At 59.0% G+C, this 5,935-nt stretch overlaps 1 pseudogene; it reads right to left on the bottom strand.

The window, feature by feature from the left end:
* Window positions 1–714: 714 nt before the first annotated feature.
* On the bottom strand, window positions 715–5,629 carry LOC112316653 (rab-like protein 2B; annotated as a pseudogene).
* Between the last annotated feature and the right edge of the window lie 306 nt (window positions 5,630–5,935).

Below are 5,935 nucleotides of genomic sequence, written 5' to 3'. Positions count from 1 at the left end.
CTGTAGGGGTTTCAGGGGGAGGGCGGGACCCCAACTCCCTCTGGGGCTATCAGAGGCAGGTCCCATGCAGCAGGCTGGGGCACCCCCAGCCTCAGAAGAGGGTCCAAGAGAAGTCCCTGGAGACACGTCAGAGGCAGGAGGAGGTCACTCCCCGGGGGAAGGGGGGAGTGAGCACAAAGCACTGAAGGCCAGCGCAGAACTGACCTGGGATGGCCAGGACGCCTCCCAGCTCCCCCAGCCCCCGATGCTGGGAACCCAAGCCTCCAAGCCTGGCTTCTGGCACGACGCTGCCCTCACTGCCTCGCCCTGTCATCCTCTTTGGTTTTGTCCCCTTACACGGGCTAGTTAAAAGTTTGGAAGATTTCAAGGGCTTTTGTGCTTAAGGGATAGTAGGGCCTGAGAACGGAGCCCTACTGAGAACTGAGTTCAGGGGCAGGCCCTAAAGGACACAGGTTGACACGAATCTTTCCCCCTGTGCTGGCTCTTCCCACGGCTGAGTCCTGTCCTGTTGTGACACTGTTCCCTGGCCGAGGGCACCTGGCGGAAGGCTGTGTTCTGCACAGAAAGTGAAGGCTGGGAGGGAGAGGAAGTGGCTGGCTGGGGAGGGAGGGTCCTCTCAGCCCCAGCGTCTGCCCCTAGCGAGAGCACCAGGTGGTGGTCATGGGAGGCCTTGGGAGCCCCCTCAGCACTGCTGGGCCCCTGTTCCCCCAGCCCTCAGGCCAGACTTTCCCTGAGCCTCTGCCTGCCTCCCAGCTGGGCTCGTACCATGATGCAGGCGTGGGCCTTGTGGTAGTAGGAGGCGTGCATGCTCTGGAACCGCTCCTGGCCCGCTGTGTCCCAAAAGTCTGCAACGTGAACACAGCTCTGACCGCCTGATGGGCGCTGGAGGGCAGAGACGCCGTGCATCTCCACGCAGGTCTCTGTGCAGAGTCACGGGGACCCCGCAGCATGCAGGTGAGAGTTGTCAGGACCCGGGCAGCCTGCATATGGCCCGCCAGGCCTGCGCACCGCTGTGTGCATGTGGGCGGGTGAGAGGAGACACGGGCCAGAGGGACGGAGAATGCAGACAGGAAGCCCAAGAGGGAGAAGGCAGACGCCCCCCTGCTCCATCCCCCAAGATGCAGGGCCCTCCAAGGCTAAAACCAGGCCGACGTCCCCGTGGGATGACCGCAGATGGTGGCCACAGCTGGGTGGGATGTGAGGCCTGGCCAGGGGCAGGGCTGTCACCTCACTGACAGTTGGAACCCTTTGGGGAAGATGATACGGAGACCATGCTGCTCTTTCTGCACACGGGCCAGCTTGGAACCCCAGGCTGGAGCACAGGAACGGGCCCCGTGCTGCCTGCCCCGCCAGGCCTCCAGGCCCTCAGCGTCCTCCCTTCCAGCCCCGCCCCCCACCTGAGCATCAGAGGAACCGGCCTTGCCACTCACCCACAAGCACCGTCCTGCTGTCCACCGTGGCCATGTGCTTATACAGGGTCAGGGCGTAGGTGGACAGCTGCTGGGGCTGACTGCCTCCAAGTTAAGGAGTGAGGATGCACCAGGGAGGGAAGGAATGGGGGGCGGGGTGTGACGGAATGGGTCCTCTCCTTTTCTTTTCAGCATTATTTAGATTCTAAACTGAATGGATGTTGGGACAGGGGATCAGCCTCAGGTGTTCCTGGCACCAGCTCCATGGAAGGCGAGGGGCAGGAGCAGCTGGCAGTGTGCCCAGCCACCTAGGTCTGGAGGACCTTGGAACAGAATTTCACAGAGTGGCTGTCGGAAACGCCATCATGTGCTTGGAAACGGCAACTTGAGCGAGACGGGCGCTCTGGGAAGAAAGCCTGCACGGGCCAGTCGCGGACCAGCCAGGGCCTGTCGTCTGCCTGTGTGGGAACCCAAGAGAACACCGGGGACAACCCTACCCGATGCTGCCAGACACTGGGCGGTGGACCCTGCAAAGCTGGGACACGTAGGTGGGCGGAGGGGACCCGATGGGAGGTATGGCAGGACACACTCCGACCCCGTGGCTCTCGGGGGCTCACCTGGGCAGCTTGGGAAACCGCCCCCATGCCAAGCAGGTCTCCCTCCAAACCCACAGTGCTCGACTGTTCGTGGGAAGAGGGGAGCTGGCAGCTCGTATTTTATGAAACTCACTCCCACCAGAGAATTCCTAAGTGCCCGGGAGCCCGAGCTTTGTGGTCGGAGAGGTTAAGTGGTCTGCACACAGTTCCCGGCGTCTGACCAGCACGCCGGCCACTCCAGCACTCTCCTGACGTAGAGCAAAGCCGAGGACGAGTGGGCGCTGAGCACGCCGCATCAAGCATGCGTGGTACCATGTGGGTTGGGGAGAAGCCGCAGGACGAAGCCTGTGCGCTCTCCCACCCGTCCCCCATCTCCGGACCCTGGGGCACGGGGGTAGGCTGAGGGCGGGCTGGCGGGAGGGCAGGGAAGGCGCAGGACAGGAGCACGTCAGTCCTCGAAGGATACAATCCGTCCATGAGAAACCTCTCCATAAGTCTGTAAGGAGACCGTGCAGGGTAGTCAGGAGCGGCCCCCAGATCCCCCAGCTGATGTTCCCCATGTCCCCCATTCCAGAGCCACACAGGACCCCCTCTTCCCTACCGCCTTGAGGGTCCCCCGCAGCCTGTCACCAGCACCGGCCAAAGAAAGAAAGGCCCATCGTCTGAGCTCTGCTGTGAGTCTGCACCAGAGACCGTGGGAGCCGTGGTGAACTCCACAGATCTAAGACAGTGTGTGTGACCGGCTGACTCTAACCCTGCGCCTGAGTGAGGGAGTCTGTGCCATCAGGCCCTTCCCCATGCCTGAGCCCGGGGTTCGCCATGACCGGTTCTCACAGCACACAGCTCACTGCTGTGAGCGTGAGCACCACCGTGTGGGGCTGAGGTCTGTGCTGTCCACCTCTGCACACTGCGGGCACCACGCACCACCTCTGCTGTGTGGGACACGGAGGCCAGGGGACCGTGCCCTTGGCCTGAAAGCCGATCCCCAGCATTGTGTGGTCTTCCCGGGCCGGGGTCAGGTGTCGCCTGAGCGCTGTGACCTTCACCAGCATCAAGCTCGCTGTCACCGTGTGCTTGATCGCCGCCCTGCAGGGGACACCCACGGAAACAGCAGTCTTCCCCTACTGCCTCTCCCCGGTAGAGGGGTGCTCATGAAAGCAGGACTTGGCTGCTTCGTGTGTTACTGCATCCCAGGGCCTACATCAGAAACGTGCAGACTGTAACCACCATCCAAACACCACCGAAAAACCGGCAGCCACGCCTCCATCCCCACAAGCAAAGGCTGAGTGAGCGGCCTAGACTTCCACGCTTCTGACACTGTGAGGAGGCTCCCAACCACAGCCCCAAGCCGGTGGGTGTCCAACAAGGCCAAGCAGGGAGCAGGCTCCCCGTCCCCACCCCCCCGCCACAGTGTCAGCTGAGACCACAGTGGTCAGAGGTGGTGGGCATGTGCAGTGTGGCCTCTCGGTGAAATAACATGATGTTCAGAGCGTCCAAGTTCTAGCAGAAAACCCGTCCTCATACCAGGAACCAGAAAACCCTCCAGCAGGATGCAGCGCCCCGGCTGGTGTGGCTCAGTGGACTGAGTGCCGGCCTGCGAACCAAAAGGTCGCTGGTTCAATTCCCAGTCAGGGCACAGGCCTGGGTTGCAGGCCAGGTCCCCAGCTAGGGGCGTGCGAGAGGCAACCGATCGATGTTTCTCTCCTCTTTCTCCCTCTCTTCCCCTCTCTCTAAAAATAAGTAAAATAAAATAAATGCAAAGCGACACCCACAGGCGCCACCACTGCGAGGTCCGGATGTTAGTCATCTGACAAGGCCGCTGAGGCAGCTTCCTGAGAACGCACCACTGGGCGAGGGCAGGTGTGCTGGAGGGAGACGGAAACGCACAACGCTTCCTCAGTGGACTATTCTTCTGCACAGAGGTAGAAGACATGAGTAAGGACCCAGTGACAGGAAGAATTAACGTCGTTAAAATGTCCCTATTGCCCAGGAGCAATCCATAGATTCAACGCACTTCCAATGAAAATACCAATGGCGTTTTCCACAGAACTAGGAGAAATAACCCTACAATTTATATGGAACCACAAGGACCCCAAATAGCCACAGCAATCTTGAGAAAGAAGAACAAAGTTGGAGGGATCACGCTACCTAATATCCAACTGTACCACAAGGCCACTGTCATCAAAACAGCCTGGTCCTGGCATAAAAACAGACACACAGACCAATGGAACAGAACAGAGAGCCCAGAAATAAACCCAAGTCTATGTGGCCAGTTAGCCTATGACAAAGGAGGCACGAACATACAGTGGGGTGCAGACAGTTTCTTCAATGAATGGTGCTGGGAAAGCTGCACAGATACGCATACACAAAAAATGAATGTAGGCCACTTTCTTACTCCACATACAAAAACAAACTAAAAATGGATTAAAAACTTACACGTAAAACCTAAAACCACAAAACTCCTGCAAGAAAACATAGGCAACAAACTCTCTGACATCGTTTTTTGTAATTTTTTTTTAGATGTGTCCTTGGGTCAGGGCAACAAAAGAAAAAACAAACAAATGGGCCACGTCAGACTAAACCAGAGCTGCACTGGGTGCTGGGGTGTGAGCTCATGAAGACGGCCCGAAGCCAGCAAAGCCTTAAGCAGGGGTGTCCAACCCGCCGCCCGTGGCCCACAGCCTGCATGCGGCCCAACACAAAATTGTAAATTTACTTGAAACATCATGAGATTATTTTGTGATTACATGTCACGATGTATTTAACATGCGGCCCAAGACAACGCTTCTTCTTCCAGTGTGGCCCAGAGACGCCCAAAGGTTGGACACCCCTGCCTTAGAGAATCATTCACAGCTACTTGAGTCCAAGGACACGTTAGTGAAAGATGAAGGTGGAATCCTAGTTGGTTCCCGAGCCCCTGGGAGGTCAGACCACACAAGATGCCTGACAGTGACCAAGTCCACCCTCATCATTTGACGGCAGAAATGGACATGGGCCCCCGCTGGGTGAGCGACAGCACCACAGAGCCTCCCGTCCAGTCTCCACCTGGGGGCTCCCCCCTCCCCCCCACCCACGCACGTGGGCACCAGCGTCAGTTAAGAGAATAAACCACCCTTCGTGCTGAGTGTGGTCAGTCTTCCTTTTTGCCGACTTTCCTCAGTCTCAGTGAGGCCCTCCAGGAAAAGGCATTTTCACCACCTGTCCTCAGTCTGTCCCTGGTTGTGCTGGTCACACCGGTCACACGTTCCTCTGGGCTTTCCCACGGCCTCCACCTTGGGTCTCTCAGTTCACAACCCCTTACAGGTCTTGGTTCCCCGCCCCAGTCCGCTGCACCAGGGCTCACTCTGGTGCCGTCCGGGTCCCCGCTCTCCCATCACTTCCCCATGGCACACTTGGGCTCCCACAGGGACTACCCCCAAGGCTCCCACAACAGCCCGGCTCCTCTGCCCCTGGAGGGCTTTCCCAGTGGCCCAGACCCACTGTGGGCCTGGTCCTTCTCTCCCAACCTCCCAACACACTTGGACTTCCCCACGGCGCTGTCCCCAGGCAGATGATCTTCACGCTGTCCCCCGCATCGTATTTCTCCTGGTCCAGCTCACGGGGTTTGGCTGTGTCCCCTGCCATCTGCTCTTGGGTCAGCTAGCTCCGGGGAGGGGGCTTTTGTCTGTATGGACAGGGCAGAGAAGAGCAGATGAGAGGGGCCCAAGGACACACTCACATCCTTCTCTAGTCAGTGCCACCTGGCTGCCACCTGCTGAACCACGGGCGGAAGTCTTGTCCCCAGCAAGATCCTCTCGGGCAGTCTACTCCGTCATCTTCTTCCTCCAGCCGCACTCCGTGCCGCCGTGCCCCATGTCCCCCGGGGAGAGGCAGTACAAGCCTCACAGCGCAAGGCTTCTCACTTGTAAAACGGGGACACACAATGTGGCT

The sequence above is a fragment of the Desmodus rotundus genome, chromosome 4, assembly GCF_022682495.2.
Source record: "Desmodus rotundus isolate HL8 chromosome 4, HLdesRot8A.1, whole genome shotgun sequence".
Taxonomy (NCBI): Eukaryota; Metazoa; Chordata; class Mammalia; order Chiroptera; family Phyllostomidae; genus Desmodus; species Desmodus rotundus.
The sequence above is the reverse complement of the archived record's forward strand: the minus strand, read 5'-3'. Positions and strand labels throughout refer to the sequence as shown.